The sequence below is a fragment of the Amphiura filiformis genome, chromosome 10 (genome assembly GCF_039555335.1).
Source record: "Amphiura filiformis chromosome 10, Afil_fr2py, whole genome shotgun sequence".
Lineage (NCBI taxonomy): Eukaryota > Metazoa > Echinodermata > Ophiuroidea > Amphilepidida > Amphiuridae > Amphiura > Amphiura filiformis.
This window is the reverse complement of record NC_092637.1, coordinates 47,080,968-47,102,521: the sequence shown is the minus strand read 5'-3', so window position 1 is coordinate 47,102,521 and position 21,554 is coordinate 47,080,968. Positions and strand designations below refer to the sequence as shown.

At 33.9% G+C, this 21,554-nt stretch overlaps 1 protein-coding gene across 1 annotated transcript in view; it reads left to right on the top strand.

The window, feature by feature from the left end:
* The window catches only part of LOC140162956 (short transient receptor potential channel 7-like), a 473,805-nt gene that overhangs the window by 373,026 nt on the left and 79,225 nt on the right, over positions 1-21,554 (top strand).

Here is a 21,554-nt window from a genome sequence, read left to right as displayed (position 1 = left end):
ATTTCTCGTGCGTGATTTTGCGTCACCGATCAATCAACTTGGCTTATCCGCGATTGCGCTAAAATTACGCGCCGGTACGCGCAATGAACTTTGCGTGGCGCTCTGCACCATGCGAGTGGTGGGCAGCGTATTACGCGATTCAGTTCTTCAAGCCATAAAAAAGTAAACAAAATTTTAAAAAAGACTGAAAATTTCAAAACTCATTTAATCTTCGCCAATACTTGTCAACCTCCCGGTTGATTTACGCCAATATGTACACCATTTCCGTGGTATTGTGTACAAAACCGTTTTATCTTTCATTGTGATTTTTAAGATTGTGTTATTTAAATTGTAAACAAAAAATTAAGTTTAATAATGGCGTTTCTTCTTACTTTTGACTGAAACACACACTAATTTTTCATCTGAATAATCTTAAATCTACTTTTTTTTTGCGACGTGCACATTTACTGGTTTGGTATGATAATTTGTCATTAGAGCTCTTTCACATACAACAGCATTTGAGGGAGCTCACGACTGAACACAAATCTAAAAATGCATAAATGGAGCCGAAAACACCGTGAACCAGGACAGGAAATCATCTAACAATACATTGTTGCTCCAAAATTATTTAGGCCTAATTCTTGCAAATGAGAGAGCCCAAACTACCAATGCACCAGTAGGCCTACTATCAAAACGACACGGAGCCGAAACACCGGGAACCACCACAGGAAACCATCCAAAAATGCATTCAATGTTCCAAAATAATTTAAATCTTGCAAAGTAACAAAAACATATGAAAGCACAAATCAACCAATGCACAATTACTATCAAAACAACACGGAACCGAAAACATCGGGAACCACCATAGGAAACCATCCAAAAATGCATTTCTTTTGTTCCATTATAATTTAAATCTTGAAAAATAACAAAAACACATCAAAGTACAAACCTGCAAATTCATAATTATTATCAAAACGACCTGGAGCCTAACCCCGGGAACCACCACAGGAAACCATCCAAAAATTGCATTTTTGTTCAAAATAAATTAGAATAATAAAATTAAAAACACATGAAAAAGAAATTCAATCATCAGAAATAGCTCATTTTAATACAAAATCATTGTTTTGATTTATTCAAATTACAAAAACCAATGAAAACAAAGATCATGCAATGTTTTGTATGTTCAAAACAATATGGAGCCTAAAACACTGGGAACCACCGCTGGAAACCATCTAAAAATCTCATTTTTGTTCAAAAATAATACAAATCTATAAATCACCAAAAAATGATAATGCCAACCCCTGCCAGATTGACACTTGCCAACCTGGTACAATTGGCAGATGCCAATGATTTCTGACACTCTGGATATTGATGGCAAATGCCAATTTGGCCCGTGACTGCAAATGCCTGGTTGTGCGTACCCCTTGCACATTCTTCTTGGCCGAACCTGGCAAATGCCACATTGGCATCAGTTGGCAAGTGCCAACCTGGCACTATGTGGCATATTTTCCCTGTGTATCCCTATTGTGTACCTCTTAACATTTGCAATACAAACTCGCGTGACTGGTTTTCTTCAGGATGTGGCAGAATGACACCAACTCAATTGATTCTAAAAATGTTATATTTTAATTTATAAAAAAAAGCTTGTGTTTATTGTGCATTTCACTATCTTATTGTTCACATTGGATATCAGAAGCTGAATTCCATATTAATATTTTAGTAACGCGTAACACCGGCAGCTCAGCTACTGTACTCTCATTCAAGTTAAAGTGGTCCCATTGGATCTGAATATTGCCAGTGTAGAGATATCCCTAACGTGTACCTCTTTCGCAATCCAAATGCGCATGACTGGTTTTCTTCAGGATGTGTCAGAATGACACCAACTCAATTTGATTCTAAAAATGTTATATTTTAATTTATAAAAAAAAGCTTGTGTTTATTGTGCATTTCACTATCTTATTGTTCACATTGGATATCAGAAGCTGAATTCCATATTATTATTAATATTTTAGTCTTTAGTAAACTACAGGGTGATTTAAAATGAACTGTACCCAACTTCACCCAATTTTTTAAATATATTTGCGGAGATTGTACATATCAGAAAACTATCATAGAAAGCAGTGATAAGTGTTCTGTAGTAGAAATTTTGAATTGTGTGGTTTTAGTCAGAAGATATCACATTTTCAAGTTATCATTTAGACCAACACACGGAACCAAGTTTATCCGTGTTCTCTACCGCAGTAACAAAATGCAACTACCATGACTACGTACATGTACAGCAAAACCAAGATTAATGTTATTTCGCATTATTGAATCAATAATATTGATATTCAATTACAATGTCAGGTTTGCAAAGATTACATGTTAAATAATACATGTAGAACAAAGGACCCGTTGACTTAAAATCGTAGAGGGAAATTTGAATTCAAATAGAAATGGTGCTAGCGCAATATCGTAATTGGGACCTGATTTTTTTCACCAATAATAGGAAATATAGTCTACAGGTTGCAATATAAAATTATTTAAATGTTGGTAAGTATTTGATTTTAATTGTATTTATTTATTTATCAATTCATCTTATTTTCATTTTTAAATAAACATGCGCAATTTATGTTGAACTGAAAGTGTCTGAGGGCAGTTGAGTGAGCAAAATGCTGTAGAACAGATAATTTGAATAAAATACTCATCCGTGTGCAACATCGTTTTTGGTGTGTTTTCTAAGAATGTACTTTACTTCAAAACCATTGGAGGTAAAGACATGGTTTTTCACCAATAATAGGAAACATACTATCCTGTTACAGCTGATAAAAACCAAATTATTTAAATGTCGGTAAGTATTTTATTTTAATTTTTGAAGTTGGATACAGTTCATTTTAAATCACCCTGTATAACACTTAAAGAACTGCCTTATTTGACGGGAAAATGGTGATACAAAATAGTTAACGATACTTACAGCCTTACAGCCGCGATTAAAATACGCCATTAGAATGTGCCACAGCGACAAATAGCTTGAACAGTTCCAAAGCCCGAATAAAGCTAATCATGTAGGCGAAAAAGAGCAGGGATTCGAATTCACCTTCTTGCACTGAAATTACACAATGTGACTTAACACCTTTTTGTTCTGAGGTCTACATTATTGAGAGGTGGGCAATGTTTATGTCTTGGTACCCTCGCCCGTGTAATTAGTAAACTGTAAAATTCACGACTTTGAATACTTACTAGTTAGGCGAATATTACCAAGTCAAAGGAAATCACTGCTCTTTAAATATTTCTATTTATAATTCCAAACTATAATGACAATATGCATGCTTTTTTCTTTGTTTGGTAAAATAATTTCCATGATTGTATTAAACAGATCAAAACACAGCAAACATGAATTTAATTAGGGTCCCAGACCTGCCAATTAAAAGTAGAAAGATCAATAGTGACAGAGCACTGTGGTGTTTCATGAAATCTCAAGACAATATCGTGAAATCTTTCTTGTGTAAAAAGTTGAGTAAACACGCATATCGGGCTATTCCATTTGAAATCCACACTGCCCCTTTTGAAGATTGTGGAAATATGTTTTACAAGGGGAGTATGAATTTCAAATGGAATGAACACATTAGGAAGCTCCATTTGAATCTCACCCTCCATCATTGGAAGATTCAGGTTGAAGTTTTCTCAGAGAGTGTATGAAATTCAAATTAAGCTGCCTTAAGCTCTCGTCACACGGTCAATCTTTACATCAAACTCGGCTTCAAATTTCGTTTTGACAGATATTTGATGATCCTAACCAAACCCAGTCACACTATCAAATATTTGCATCAAATGTTTTTGAACTATTGTGGTATTAGCAGGGCCACTGTATTAAGAGAAAGGGACAATCTTAATCCACATGTTGTATTATGTCTTTATACATACTGTTGATTTTGCCTTTATGTCTTGTTCTGTAAAATTAAATTAATATTATAGGCCTATTAGATTAAAAAATAAACATGTTAAAATAAAACATTTTAAAAAACTATTAAAATATACAGTTTCCTTTCTGTTAAAAATCTAACTATTTAAGTCGAAGGGCCTATACAATGTATTAGTATTAGGCTTTACATTGTTTTTCATACAGATGTTTACGCATAGCCCTTAGCATAATGCTATACCATCAAATTAAGCCTACACTTTAAAAATAAAAACGTGTGGATCCTGAGGAGGATCTTTTTATTTCTTATCAAAAGAAAAGAGTAAATAGCCATATAGGTGATATAGGCCTATGAATTGAACATATATAGACATATAGCCCGAGTTTAAGGAGGAGGCCTTTTTATTTTATTGTTCTGGTAGGCAAGCCCCCTCTAATGATTAAGAACCTTCCAGAAGTGTTTATTGGCTATATAGAAAGTATCTTTATCTTTATAATCCTTACTTTGATGTTCCAAAGAACCTCCTCCTCTCAAGTAGGTTACATGTAGTGTTTAATGTTTTACCTCTAGACATACTAGTTTCTATGTACAAACATCGAGCAACTTACAATGCAGCAAAACAAAATTCTGTTCTCTTTCTATAGCAGTGATACTGATATTATATTGACTCTGTCAAAACTTTCGGTGAAAATCCCTCAATGTACCCACATTCTTGTTCTATAATTGGCTCATGATTCCCTAGGTATTGTAAAATTTGAAGGAAAAATAGAACATGTTGTATTTTCTTGCAAACTATTTTGACATTCCTGTAACCCCAAATTGTGTAAAGATTGACCAAACAGTGGCAGTCACACGATCAAATATGTCTTCAAACTGCTTTGAACCAGGTGCAGGCAATTCATCATTGCCATTCCCTATGGAAGTATGTTGGCAAAGATTGACCGTCTGACGAGAGCTTAATGTGTTCATTCCATTTCAAATTCATACTGCACCTGTGGAAGATATTTGCTAAATCTTCCAAAGTGGTAGCCAACAGAATAGCCCATTATCAACCTGATGTGTAAATTCCATTTGGCAAAATATGACATTAAAAATCCATGTTATTTGAGAGAAAATTGCAAATTTGATTTGAATTATTACAACAATATGTGACACGATCTGGTCCATGGGGCCAAAGGAGGTATTTTCGAAAATTAAGTTACTGTAATTATTACATTATACACACAATAGGCTATCATTTACTGAAAACAGCAAAGGTCTAGCATACTTGGTTCTCAAGTTATGAAGTTTTTTGATGTCAATTTTCTTATGTATTTTATTGTTTTTTACTCCATATTTTTACCTTTATCTCAGTTTCAAATTTGCCACCTTTGGCCCCCATGGACCAGATCGTGTCACATATGATATAATTCTTTTAAGGAAAGTACATTATTGTTTAATATTTTTAATGTCAATTAACTATTTTTGTAAAATGACATTTAAAAGATCGTTGCATTTATTCTAAAAATACGAATCATCAGAGACTTTATACTTCCGTGTACGTAGGGATCCTAGGAAAGAACCACGCAGATGAAGTATTTATGTCACAAATAATAGTACTCCAAGTTTAAGGGATGGGGTATGAACGTTTGGACAGTATTTATTGTGGGACATTAGAGCACATCAGACATATCGAATTGCATTCTGAATACGAAGAATGTCCTTCTGATATCAAATAATTTAGATTACGTAATACACATTTTATAGCAAATCATTTAAAATTGATATTTTTGATATTTAACAGTACTCAAAGTAAACTTTATAAATCTGATGATTTATACTTAAAGTGTATGTAGGTGGGATGAAAAGCCGACGATCAATTGAAAATTTTGACCTTTCGTATTGAAGATATGGATTTTTTTTCCAAAACACCAAAAAAAATTAGGTCTTTTTTGGAAAAAAAATCCATATCTTCAATATGAAAGGTCACATTTTTCAATTGATCGTCGGCTTTTCCTCCCAGCTACATACACTTTAAGAATATATCATCAAATTTATAAAATTTACTTCGAGGACTGTTATATCTCAAAAATTTGAACAATATCAAATTTTAATAATTTGTCATAAAATTTGTATTATATTGTGATTTTCAAAAAATGAAAATTATTTGATATCAGAAAGACATGCTTCGTATTCAGAATGCAATTCGATAGGTCTGAGGTGCTATCATGTCCCACAAAAAATACTGTCGAAACGCAATAAACGCTCATTTTAGATCCCTTAAGCCAAGAGAAAGAGTGCAAGAAAATAATACACTCTTGACATGCTCGAAATGGGCAATATTACAAAATAGAATTGAGTTTTTAATGTTATAAAAAAAAAAAAGAATGTGAAATTCAACATTTGCATTGGAAATTTCAGGAACCATTTTATGTAAATCACAATATCATGCAGTAGCTGATAAAAATAAATATCTTGTTTTATAAGCAATTAACATGGTACCTGTAAAACGTGTTATTTTCTAATTAAAAATTTCTTCTCTCATTGAAACGTGACGAGAAAGCTTTCACAGATCTATGAAAATTGGGGCATATTATAGGTCAAACCTGGGGTCACAAAATCATCATGATTTGCCCCTTCAAAAACAACAACAAAAAAACAAAAAAACAAAAAACAAACAAAAACAAAAACAAAAAACAAACAAAAACAAAACAACAACAAAAACCCTTCCTCCTTAACATGAATTCATAACCCCATTAACAAACGCGATGCGTGCGATCCAATCACATTTAGTTATTTGTGAAATCGCGAACGCAAATCGAGGTCATTAATATCACACAATTGACCGCAAAATCCGTAATTATTCGAAATTAAATGTTAGTAACCTCCGCGAGCGCCGTATTATGAGTCAAACAAACTGCGCGCGCGCTGGCTGCCGTATTTGCACATATTGTGATATGCACTTTTGTTATTGGTCGTCCTGTTTTAGCCTGATCGATTTGTGTAAAGGGAAGATGCAAAAATCATTTATTTTTGAGCCAAATTTTGTGTTATTTTTTAAAGTGAAGAAAATCAAAGTGACGGTTATAAATCGGTAATATGTCGGGCACTGTGAAAATCTAAACAATTTGGTTTGGACTTCGGAATATCCCTCGGTTCCAAAGGCAAAATTTTTAGATTTTTAACAATGCCCTCCAAATAACTGATGCGGAGTTATTAATCTTTAAATCATAATAGGACAACTGGATCACTAAAAGAACGGACTGAGTAAAAGGTCATATTTGTTTTGTTAAATAATTATTACAGATAGGTAAGATATTATTAGTAGTAACAAATCAGGCCACCACAGTGTCTGGAGGTTTGTCTTTTTCTGATGATAGTTCCCTACTTAACTTGATATTTCGCTCCGTTTAGTTTGAAAGTAGAGCTCCTTGATCATTGATCCATATCTCTATTTTTCTATGCAATCTATTAAACTAAAACTCTAACTAAAATTGTAGTCAGCCGTTCGCTATATTATTTTAGGCTAAGAGTTGAGAACAAAATCAGGATTTATTTTCTCGTATGTAATTCATGTTAAGCCATGTTTTGTGAAGCGGGATTTACTAGATTATTATAGTATTTTAATTGGTCACATTTTAAAATTGCAAATTTATTTTACATTTGAGATATTAGTAAAAACAATCAGGACATAAAAATCACAGCAAGACATTTCGTAATTTACTGCTATATTTAAACATAGAACTACGAAGGGGGGAGGGGTCTACCATCCCATAGATATTTTATCCGTCACAAAAAAAACCCGCACGCGTTTACGCCCAAACGACCTAAGCTAATCGTAGACTATTCATCCTTTGCGCTCATTTTAGTCAGTTAGTGACCCCAGGACCTTACCGGGGGGTAGGACCGGCCTTCAAAGAAGGACCGGGGGGGGGGGCGCTTGGTGAGTCCCATCATTTGGTTTCTACTGTAAACTCAATGATTTTCATTTCCCTCCTGTGAAATTAATGGACCTTTAACTTGGAATTTCGGTCTGGTTAGTTTGCAAGTAAAGCTTCTTGAGCCATATCTTTATTTTTGTATGCAATTCAATTGAAACAGTAGTCAGTCGTTTGCTCTACATACATATGAAAATAAAAATTAACAAGCAATATTTTAGCAGACTCTTGTAAAATGTGATTTAAGGCAGCAGCTGGTAAAATCATGCATACACGCCTGGATAGTAAGAACCAATCAGAGGAAACTTTAGTAAATTACTAGCTGTGCATAAATATACTGCGCCAATAAAGTATCCTTACACTTGAAAAAAAAAACCCACAATTTCAAAACTGAACAATTTTGGGGTAAATTTGTTTTTTCAATAGATGCACTATCCAATCCTGCACATTATGACACCACATTGAATCCAATGTGACCTCAAGAAGTAAAGTTACAAGCAATTGAATAGGCAAAGGTCCAGTTTTAAAAGTGACAAATTGGTCTATACAAGGCGCAAAAAGATTCTAACAAGCGCAACTAAGAGACAGTGTCTTCAATGAAGCTTTATTTAAAGCAGTTTTTATATCAGTTTTTACTTCTCTGTACTTTTCATATCTTTCATTTTATTTGCCAGTTCTTTTGTTTCAGTTTTCTTTTGTTCATTTTGTTTTAAATTAGGCATAAATTAGCCATTCACCACTCTCAAACCGCGCAGATGTCTAGTCTGTGGACGTGGTGGAGTTTTGAATAGGCCAGTTTGTCACGTTTAAAACGGGACCATCGTCTAATCAAATGCTTGTAACTTTGCTTCTTGAAGTCACATTGGATTAAATGGGGTGTGATAATGTGCCGAATTAGATCTATTAAAAAAACAAATTTACCCCAATATTGTTCCGTTTTGAAATTGTGATTATTTTTCCAAGTGTAAGGATACTTTATTGGCGCACTATACATGTATTGTATAATTGCACGGGTGCGCACCTCGCTTAATACGAACAGTGCTTTCGGACGAGTTCATTTTTCATGCAGGTTGATGCATTTATATTTGCTTGCTTTTTCCAAACCCTTTAATGACAATTTTGTTATAAAATAGCACAGATCACGGGATTTTTTCTCGTTTATGAAATAGGTTAATAAATGCGTATCACTTGTCGCTCGAGAAATTGTATAATTAATGCACTTATACCGAGATGTTGATGCGTCTAATACACTCCCACTTCGGGGCTTATGCGGTAGGCGCATCAACATCTCAGCACGCGTACATTAGTGGGTACAATTTCAATCCAAACAAGTGATACGCATTCATTAACCTATAAATATCTTGATTTATAGACTATTAACATGGTAACCAGTATAATGTAAAACTCTCAACCCATATATCTGCAAAGACAAAGCCAAGAGAAAGTGTGAAAAAAAGAATGAACCCTTGACATGCTCGAGATGGAAAACAGTAAATCATAATAGGAAAACATGATCTCTAAAAGTTCCTTTAAAAGCAGACTAATTAAAAGGCCTCCAAATTAAGACCGCAGATTTTTTTTCATATAATTATATGTTAGATAAATTTAGTAACAATTCAGGCAACCGCAGTGCCTGGGTGTTAGTCTTTTTCTGATGATACTGAATATGATATTTTGCTCTGGTTAGTTCGAAAGTAGAGCTCCTTGATCCATATCTGTATTTTTGTATCTAAGTGAAACAGTAGTCAGCCATTCGCTATACAAATGGAGATGGCAATTGGACAAACAGTATTGTTATCAGACTAGAAAAAAATACAATGCAATGGGTTTTTTTATACGGACACTGCACAAAAGTATTGCAACACTGCTGAATAAAGGAACATTTCGCAAACTGTTAGTTGAACATGAATAATTATTCGTCGGTCGCAACACATAATAGTTGAGAAGAGTGATTTTTCAAATTTTTCCGTTTCACATAGCGGCGTAAAGGTTTAGAGCTAGCTATATCCTATAATATAATTCCTATTAACCCCAGAACTACGAAGGAGGTTGTACCGCCCCCTTAAGATTTTGCATCCGCCATAAAAAAAAAACCGCGCGTGTTTACGCCCAAATGATCTAAGCTAATCGCAGATCCATCTTTTGCGCTCATTTTAGTGATAAAATTGTTACACCAAACCTTACTCGGGGTAGCACCAGCCATTAAAAATGATTATAGAGGGAAAGGGGGTTGTGAGGCTCACCATTGTTTTCTACAGTAAAATTAACGATTTTCATTTCGTTCTTGTAAGATTATTCCAAGAGCTACTGACTTTTGGCACTTCATGAAGAGATATTCCATATTAAATGTCAAGGCTGTAATATGTTTTAACCAAGTTACGATTTAATTAAGTGAAATTTGATATGATGCTGAAATGAGCATAACATAAATGTATCAAGGAATTTAACAGAAAAGATGAAAATGTAAAATCTTAACATGGTAGCGGAAAAATATAATATAAAACTGAGCTAAAATAAGGCTATCATGGAAATGGGTAATTGCGATTGCGATTTTCAAACTACAATAACAAATCCCGTGTTTTTATTTACGTGTACATACTTTTAATAATTGTATTAGAACGATTAAAACACAGCCAAAATGAATTTAATCCCAGACCTAAAAGTAGAAAGATCAATAGTAGCAGAGCAATATGACATTTCAAGAGAGGTCATGTTATAGGTCGTTTAAAATAAGCCACAAAAGTATCATCATGATGTGCCATTCCAATAAAAACGCCCTTCCTCCTTAAGAGCCAGTCTCCCTTATTATGTACCCAAATCAGGGGGGTTGTGATACAAAAAAAAATAGAATTTTCTCTAAAAAATAATTTTGGTACATATTAGCACCAACAACTCACATGTAAAATATGAGCGTGCACAGCGCCCTCATTCAGCTTGAAAAAATTCTTGAAATTTCAGCCTCTCTGAGCCTTACTTGCAAATGGTAAACTTTGGAGGTGCATAACATCGTGCGCCATCATCATCCCAACCTGCATTTTGCATTTTTTAAAGTACCAAATGGTTACATTACAAAAACCAAGAAAAAAATTGGGATCTTGATGGCGCACAAAATCAACAAATCCAATGATTTGATGAAAAGCGCCCTCGTGCAAACTTCAAAGCATCATAACGGGCTGCGCCATCAAGATCCCAAGTCCGAACAAGTTTGAAATTAAAGACCTCCATGGCAAGTTTCATTTTTCAGCAAAAATTTTTTGGGATTTCGTTGGCGCACAGAGTTAACAGAGGTCAAAGGTCAAAATTTCCTATTTTCGCACATTTTTGCACACCTGTATTATTGCGCGCCAACGTCACATGACTCTCCGAATAGGATTTCATCAAAGAAGAGGTAATTCTCTGCAAGAACTGAAAAAATTAGCTTGGGATCTCTTGATCTTCATATTTTTCTGATTTTTTGAAAATGGACTCAATTTGACCTCTTTTTCCCACTCGCTGCACAATGTGGGCTTTTTACTGCATCACAAAAAGATGCGCCAACAAGATCCCAATTTTATTTTTCATCGTCTAGCTTCTTTGGCGACCAGTAGACAAAAAACAAGCAACAGCTAATTGGGATCATGTGGGCGCACTAATATAAAAGAGGTCAAAGGTCGCGCTTTGTGCCAAAGTGATGCATATTTGCCTATGTGCAGCACGAAAGTGGATCTTTGACCCGCAATAAAAATGTGCGCCAACAAGATCCCATCTTACTTTTTGGATGATTGGATAAAGGGGCTTATGTATAACTGATAACAAGTAAAAAAAAGTGGGATCATGTGGGCGCACTAATTCAATAGAGGTCAAAGTTCATACTTTGTGCCGAATTGGCATTACTTTGCCTATGTGCAGCACAAAAGTAGAACTTTGACCCGCAATAAAAATGTGCGCCAACAAGATCCCATCTTACTTTTTGGATGATTGGATAAAGGGGCTTATGTATAACTGATAACAAGTAAAAAAAAAAGTGGGATCATGTGGGCGCAGTATTTTGACAAAATTTTTTTTTACTCTCACCAACTACCATGATGGAATCAGCATCATCTGAAATGCACTCACACAAGTTTCTATGAGACATGTCTGGTGATCCCCATTGAAAAAAAAATTTGGCACAAAGTATGAACTTTGACCTCTATTGAATTAGTGCGCCCACATGATCCCACTTTTTTTTTACTTGTTATTAGTTATACATAAGCCCCTTTATCCAATCATCCAAAAAGTAAGATGGGATCTTGTTGGCGCACATTTTTATTGCGGGTCAAAGTTCCACTTTTGTGCTGCACATAGGCAAAATAATGCCAATTCGGCACAAAGTATGAACTTTGACCTCTATTGAATAAGTGCGCCCACCTGATCCCACTTTTTTTTAAATTGTTATCAGTTATACATAAGCCCCTTTATCCAATCATCCAAAAAGTAAGATGGGATCTTGTTGGCGCACATTTTTATTGCGGGTCAAAGTTCCACTTTCGTGCTGCACATAGGCAAATATGCATCACTTTGGCACAAAGCTTGACATTTGACCTCTTTTATATTAGTGAGCCCACATGATCCCAATTAGCTGTTGCTTGTGTTTTATCTGCTGGTCGCCAAAGAAGCTAGATGATGACTAATAAAATTGGGATCTTGTTGGCGCATCTTTTTGTGATGCAGTAAAAGCCCACATTGTGCAGCGAGTGGGAAAAAGAGGTCAAATTGACCTCCAAAATGAGGCTAAGTCCATTTTCAAAAAATCAGAAAAATATGAAGATCAAGAGATCCCAAGCTAATTTTTTCAGTTCTGGCAGAGAATTACTTCTTCTTTGATGAAATGCTATTCGGAGAGTCAGGTGACGTTGGCGCGCAATAATACAGGCGTGCAAATATGTGCGAAAATAGGAAATTTTGACCTTTGACCTCTGTTAACTCGGTGCGCCAACGAAATCCCAAAAAATTTTTGGCTGAAAAATGAAACTTGCCATGGAGGTCTTTAATTTCAAACTTGTTCGGACTTGGGATCTTGATGGCGCAGCCCGTTATGATGCTTTGAAGTTTGCACGAGGGCGCTTTTCATCAAATCATCGGATTTGCCGATTTTGTGCGCCATCAAGATCCCAATTTTTTTCTTGGTTTTTGTAATGTAACCATTTGGTACTTTAAAAAAATGCAAAATGCAGGTTGGGATGATGATGGCGCACGATGTTATGCACCTCCAAAGTTTACCATTTGCAAGTAAGGCTCAGAGAGGCTGAAATTTCAAGAATTTTTTAAAGCTGAACGAGGGCGCTGTGCACGCTCATATTTTACATGCGAGTTGTTGGTGCTAATATGTACCAAAATTATTTTTTAGAGAAAATTCTATTTTTTTTTGTATCACAGATGGGTACATAATAAGGGAGATTGGCTCTTAACAGGAAATCATAATAGGAAAACACGACCTCTAAAATTTAATAGAAGAAATTTAATAAAATAGAAATTTAAGAGCAGAATAGTTAAAAGGTCTTTATTTAAAAACTACAGTATTTGTTATGTCATATAATTATCGCAGATAGATCAGATAATAGAAACACATCAGGCCACCACAGTGCCTGGAGGTTTGTCTTTTTCTGATGATAATTCAACCACTTACTTTATATTGGGCTATTCTATTTAAAATCCACACTACCCCTGTGGGAGATTCTGGAAATATCTGCTACAGGGGGAGTATGAATTTCAAATGGAATGAGCACATTAGGCAACTCCATTTGAATGTCATATACTCTTTAAGAAAGATTCAACCTGAATCTTCCACAAAGGGAGGATGAGTTTCAAATGGAGCTGCTAATGTGCTCATTCCTTTTGAAATTCATAATCCCTCTGTGGAAGTTATTTCCACAATCTTCCACAGGGGTAGTGTGGATTTAAATGGAATAGCCGATTTCGTTCTGGTTAGTTTGAAAGCAGAGCTCCTTGATCCAGATCTCTATTTTTGTATGCAATCTTAGATCTAATTGAAGCAGCAGTCAGCCGTTCGCTCTACATACATATGGGAATGATTATTAGATTATTATGAAGATCTAATCATGTTAATTGTTCACATTTTAAGCAAAGAAAAAAAATTTTTGGCAAATGTATTTTACATTTTCGATAGGACAGATATTAATATTAATAAAAATCAGGATAAGAAAAATAACATCTGTGCATTTCGTAATTTACTGGTATAACATTAAATGTTTTAACCAAGTTATGATTTAATTAAGTGAAACTTAATATGATGCAGAATATATTGTATCAACTAATTTAACAAAAATACGAGAACGGAAGATCTGAATATGGTAACGGAAAAATATAATATATGTAAAATAAAAGCCAATGGAATGGCTAATTAAGATTGCGACTTTCAAATTATACCGACAAATTCGCTTTAAAAAAAAAATCTATGAACGTAACGTGTACATGGTAAAACACTTTCCATAATTGTATTAGAAAGATCGAAACACAGACAAAATGAATTTAATTAAGGTCCCAGACCTAAAAGTAGAAAGATCAATAGTAGCAGAGCACTATGACATTTCAAGAAATCTCCAGACAATATCGTGAAATCTTGCTTGTGTAAATAGTTATGTAAACATGTATAACAACGACCTGATGTGCTATTCGGCTACTTCGTATATTTGAAATGTTCAGGCGCAAAATGGGCTATTCCATTTAAAATCCACACTACCCCTGTGGAAGATTTAGCTGAAGTCTTCCACAGAGGGAGTATAAGTTTTGAATAGAATAGACGATTGAGTAACTTCCATTTGAAATACTCACTCCAGTTGTGGAAGATATAGGTACCCAGCAAACACAAAAACGTTTTAAAAACGTTTTAAATAAGTTATATTTTGGCTTTTGGTTTAGGTAAATACGTTTTAATAACATTAAAATGTCGGGTTATATAAAGGTCATGATAACGTTTTAAAACGTTTTGTATGAAAACACACTACAACAATGTTTTTAAATGTTTTCAAAAAATGTTATTGTAAACTATTTTTGCAAACATTTTTGGCAAATATTGTATCAATACTTAAATAACATTATGTTAAAATATTTGAACCCAGCAAACACAGAAATGTTCTTAAAATGTTTTTTTCAAAACCTTTTAATAACATTTAAATGTCGGGTTATATAAAGGTCATGAAAACGTTTTAAAAACGTTATTGAAAATATTTTGGGCAAACATTTTTCGCAAAATATTTTTTCAACCCCAAAATAACATTCTGTTTAGAATGTTTTGTATCAAGTTTTCAAGAATGTTTTTGGAATGTTATTAAAACGTTTTTATACCCTTTATATAACCCGACATTTAAACGTTTTCTGTAAAACATTTTTGTTTGCTGAACAGTAGATTATCAAAAATGTTTTTTATGGTTATACAAACGTTTTATACTCTTAATATACCCTTTATATAACCCGACATTTAAACGTTTTCTGACAACCTTTTATAACCTTTTGCGAATGATGTCGAAAACGTTTTGTGTTTGCTGTCGTTTTTAAAACGTTTTAAATAAGTTATATTTTGGGTTTTGGTTTAGGTAAAAACGTTTTAATAACATTAAAATGTCGGGTTATATAAAGGTCATGAAATCGTTTTAAAACGTTTTGTATGAAAACACACTACAACAATATTTTTAAAATGTTTTCGAAATGTCATTGTAAACTATTTTTGCAAACATTTTTGGCCAAATATTTTGTCAACACTTAAATAACATTATGTTAAAATATTTGCACCCAGCAAACACAGAAATGTTCTTAAAATGTTTTTACAAAACGTTTTAATAACATTTAAATGTCGGGTTATATAAAGGTCGTGGAAACATTTTAAAAACGTTATTGTAAATATTTTGGGCAAACGTTTTTTGCAAAATATTTTTTCAACCCCCAAAAAACATTCTGTTTAGAATGATTTGTACCAAGTTTTCAAAAATGTTTTTGGAATGTTAATAAAACGTTTTTATACCCTTTATATAACCCGACATTTAAACGTTTTCTGACAACCTTTTATAACCTTTTGCGAATGATGTCGAAAACGTTTTGTGTTTGCTGGGAGACTACATTTAAAAAAGTACCTCAACATTGAACGTATACAGTGACATAGGTTATGTACATTATCGCAAGTTTTTAATAACTATTCCTTACACCTGTAAGTGTCCTTTTTTTACCAACGTTTTAGATAATACATAATTGATTCATAAGGGTGAAACAAAATCAAGATGTATCCAATTCTTGTTTTGTGGAACGAGTTTTTTTTACTAGGTTCTTATTGTATTTTAATTGTAAAACTTTTGCAACAAAGAATTAGCTCTTGATCAGAGCCCTCGCAGTACCTTAGAAGATCCAGTGATCCCCAAGTAAAATAAACCCAAGCAAGTGACTGGTATTTTTAAAGAAAATGTATATAGGCCAATCCCTGCCTGGTTTAGACCATTCTGTAAAAAAATAATACCACTCCCAGCAGTACATGTACATGGTACAGAGCTTGCCGAAGGCAAGCTTCACTATTGGCAAGCTACACAAGTCACCAACACGTATATATGCACTATGCAGTAAAGATCACTGCCCGGGATCACTGTCTCCCTAAGATATTGGTCTACAAAACCCACCAACCTACAGCTGGTCTTTACTATTAGTGTCAGAGGGCATATGGCATGGTTTTTCATTTTTTCTTTCAATTGGATGGAAAATAGGTTGGCTTTGGAGCAAAGCTACAAAGAATCACTTTTTTTGGTTTGTTTGTTTTTGTTTTGTTTTTTGCAAAACATTTTGCATTTTAGATAAAAATAAAAAATAAAAAATCAGGCCATTAATATCACATTTGGGCATTTCTGATAGGTCTTTAACATAATATATTCTAACCAAGTTATGATTTAATACAGGGAAACTTGGTATGATGCTAAATTAGAAACATAATATAAATGTATCAACGAATAACAGAAAAAGCTGAAAACGTAAAATCCCAACATGGTTACAGAAAATAATATAATATAAAACTGAGCTACATAGAACAAAGCTAATGAAAATGGGTAATTGCGATTGCGACTTTCAAACTACAATAACAAATTCCATGTTTTTATCTATGTACGTGTACATACGTTAAATAATTGTATTAAAACACAGCCAAAATGAATTTAATTATTAAGGTCTCAAACCTAAAAGTAGAAATATCAATAGTAGCAATAATGATATGACATTTCAAGAAAGGTCGTATTATAGGTCAAAAACGTTAAAATAAGTCACAAAAGTATCATCTTTCCAATAAAAAAACAAACAAACTCTTCCTTCTTAGCATGAAATCATAACAGGAAAATAGGATCTCTAAAAGTTCCCTTAAGAGCAGACTAATTAAAGGTCTCTAATTAAAAACGCATTATTCGTTATGTCATATAATTATATGTCAGATATAAATAACAATACAGGCCACATCAGTGCTTGGTGAGGTTTGTCTTTTTCTGATAGTAGTTCCCTATAGGCCTACCTAACTAGATATTCCGCTCTGGTTAGTTTGAAAGTAGGACTCCTTGATCCATATCTTTATTTTTGTATTCAATGTAATTGAAACAGCAGTCAGCCGTCCACCCTGTATACATATGGAAATGAAAATTTGTCAAAAAATCAGTGGAAAAAGGCACGGCAGCGTCTTTTTATACGATAAACAGTCTTTTAAAGGGTTTAAGAGAGATTTTCTGAGAAATACTGATGCCATGGGAAAAAGGTGGAAGATGGGGGTCAGCAAATTTCAACCATATTTTGGCAATTTAATAAGTTTGGATAAGTGTTCATAATAATCAGTATAAAAAATCTGCTATGCCCCTCCTGGGAAATATGGGCCCCCTAAAATATGCCCCCTAACACGTATTTCCCTGACTTGTAAAATGCCGTTTTATGCCATTTTTGAACAAATTTTTGGCACCTAAGACAAGCATCTATGAAAGTAAATTTTTCTACACATCTTCTTTCATCCTTTGTCTTTATCAAAAATATAAAACAACAAATGTTTATATTGGGATGTTCCATTTATGAACAGGGTGGGGCCCATATTTCACATTTTACAACTTTTGAAAAAAAGTGAAATATCCCTCTACTTTGTGACGTCATTGTAGGAGTTCCTCAATCTTTCTCAAATTGTTCATTACAGGTGAGAACCTCTGTACATAGGTCATTTATATAATGCAATAAAAATCATGGAGACTTTTTTACTTTTCATAGAACACAAACATGGATTTTCCCAATATGTGACACTGGTATAATGATGCTGTATATAACGTCAACATCAAATATAAGATCTTTTCACTGTAGCAGTCCCTTTTCTTGAGCCAATAGTCAGTTATTCCATTGAGGAGTTAAGAACCACATTTAAGAATGCAAATCAAGTACAGGGGTAGGTGTTTCTCTTTTACAGCATATTGGTAAAATCGCCAGTAGATAATGCTCCTTGAATATGAGTCCCTCTCATGTCACAAGCTCGTATTCATACATGTTAGTGGTATTATGATTATTATGAAAATCACAAGCTCCTATTCTGATTCTTAATCATTTCACATGCATCAGTACTTAAGCTATAGGAACTAGGCCTAGTAGGGCCCCATACCCCAAAGTACTAAATCCTAATAACCTGGGGTGGAACTTAATGCTAGGAGTGGGCTATAAATGGGACTTGTTTTGTTTTGCTTCGAGATAAGGTTTTTTGTATGTTCTATTTAAACTAGGCCTATCTCAACATGAAATTACAAAATGTTAAGCCTGGGTTTCAAAAAAGAATGTGCACAGCAAAAATCCAAAATGGCCACATTTCCCCCCTGAAAATCACATTTTTAGCCATAACTTTGTCATTTTTGGGTCTTTTTACCAGGTTCTGGTGTCTTGTGTATGTTTTTTTTTGGTCAATCAATCTATTTATGCAGTTAGAAGTAGTCTCAAATCTTCATGTGTTGAGTTACGACCATTTCTGACCCAATGCACCTTTTTTACCCAAATTTTGAACCAGGCCCATAGACCTCATATTTAAATTACAGAAAAAGCTAGACAACAGGTACAAACTAACATAACACTATAAATTGGAAAAACGAAATAGACACACAACATACGTTACATCAAGTAAAAAATGTAGATTTTTGCACTGCAGACTTTTATACAATTTTGATAGTTTAATGGATTTTATTGTATTTACATTTTTAGCAATTTCTTGCATTACAAAAGTTTGTATTACACTTTATATTACTGATTATATGAGGCTTCTTTAAGTGTGAGCTAGGATAATTAAAAGAGAAGGCAGTTTCTATGGCAACGGCCATATATAGGCCTACTAATTTTAAAGCAAATTTCCCCAGTAACATTTGACAAATTCCCTCATCATGTGAACATGACCTAAACATTTTACCCGAATACCCAGTATCAGGGATAATAAATTCTCTTTTCCTGATCTCTTTTTTACACTGTCAGTATGGGAGAGCTCCAACTAAGCCATGTGTATTGACCCTTGACCTTCTACGGTGACAGTGGTATGTTAAAATAAGATGAGGGAAAGAAAATTTGTTATCCCCAATACTGGCTATTTGGGAGTAAAATTTTTAAGGACATCTCCACAATATGAGGTAAAATTTACAAAAAAAACCATAATATAAATGGCTACTTGTTATGTTGCTACGGAAACTGATATGTGTCACAGGCACAATCTCAAACTGCTGCATGATAGTGTCCTAGATATCATCATCAGTGCCATGTGGTCGCTGCTAACTTTCATCTCCGGTATCAGTACCAACGCGCATCAGGTGATCCACTCGAAGGTTTTGTCCCCCGCGTTTCATCCCCATTATCATCAAGGTAAAACCCAATATACCAACTTTTGTTGCCTCCCTCATCCCAGATGACAGCAACAACATTTTTCTGTGACCGATGACCTTTGAATTTTGGGCAGTTTGACCCCAAATTTTGAGAAATTTGTTGCATTAAAAAAGTTTGTATTACACTTAATGAGTATATTATTGATATATGGATTCTTTAATTTTAAGTTACATGTATTAGGAGATTTCAAAGGAAGGCAATTGCCATGGCAATGGCCATTTATACTAATATTTAAGCGAATTTCCCCAGTAATCTATGATCTTTGAATTTTGGGCAGTTTTACCCCAAATTGACACATTTTCTTCATTTTGAGGAATTTGTTGCATTAAAAAAGTTTATATTACACTTTATAAGTATACTATTGATATACATGGATTCTTTAATTTTAAGCTACATGTATTGGAGATTTCACAGAGAAGGCAGTTGTCATGGCAATGGCCATTTATACTAATATTTAAGCGAATTTCCCCAGTAACATTAAAGGAAGTGTCCGGCAACCACAACATTATGTCTTATATGTTAGAAAAATAATTATCAAGCACGAATCATATGGTTTTATTTAAAACAATGTCATATTAACCATAAAAACGAATAAAAACAGCCATCTCTCAACACGCGATATTCAAAATTCCCGCGCCGAAATTTTCTAGAGCAGTGACGTCATGGTTATTTGTGCTCATTTGTCGTCAGGCTTCATTGAATTATTAGGACGTCATTGCTCTAGACAATTATTTCGGCGCGGGAATTTTGAATATCGCGTGTTGAGAGATGGCTGTTTTTATTCGTTTTTATGGTTAATATGACTTTGTTTTAAATAAAACCATGTGATTCGTGCTTGATAATTATTTTTCTAACATATAAGACATAATGTTGTGATTGCCGGACACTTCCTTTAAGCAAATTCGATTTCACAAGAAAAGTATAGGCCCTCTCCGAATAACTGCTAACAGAGCCCGTTTTAGTACTAATTTCGATGTTGAAATAGCAGCATCACTTTCTAACATTTGTTAATAAAAGCTGAACCTTACCTGTAAAGATAGACAAAATTGGAGCTTAAGTGAAAATTTAGGCTTTATTTAATACAGCTAAAAATAAAGAAAACTATTGTCATGCGTGGTAGAATTGCCGCTTAAAAATGTTGATTTTTACATGCTTTTCACTATGATGGAGAGGTTATTTGGTGGTCTGCGCCCCTTAATAGACAGAGGTCACTCAGATGAAAGAGAGCAGTTTACTAGTATATTGACCATCAAAGGATCCTCAATACAAACCCCAAAATCCATATAATGTGTCAGCATTTTTGGTATTTCAAAAATCGAGAATCATAGATACATAAGCGTTTTTATGTTTAACACAATAACACCCCTACTTGATAAATGTAGTGTTCCAATATATTATTGTCTTTGTTGTTAACTACATAGTGATAGAAAATAATTATTGTAGGCCCTACCTGCGTTCCTTGGAAGAAAAAGGTAATATTCATTTGAGGGTGCATAAAGCATGATGCAAAAGGTTATTTTTAAATCAGCACAGACAGAATTTTAGTACTGACCCGGGGTACTGAACCCCTTATAGAATAGTCCTGTTCTATAAGCATTTATCCAACACAATTTAGGCCCCAATTTATTATGTAATAGTTTTGTTGATGTTGTTTACTTCTGATAGGCTCCGTTTTCATCAAATTTCATTTTTAAACTTAGAAAAATCACCGTACCTGAGTTTAGCATGAAAATATCGCAATTTTGCACTTTTCTGAAAAAGAGCATTAAAGTAAGATGTGCTCATTTTAAAACGGAAAAAGTCTCCACGATTTTTATTTGCTCAATTGTTCAACCTATATCTACTTTATCCAACAAGTAAATAACTTTGACAAAAATATTGA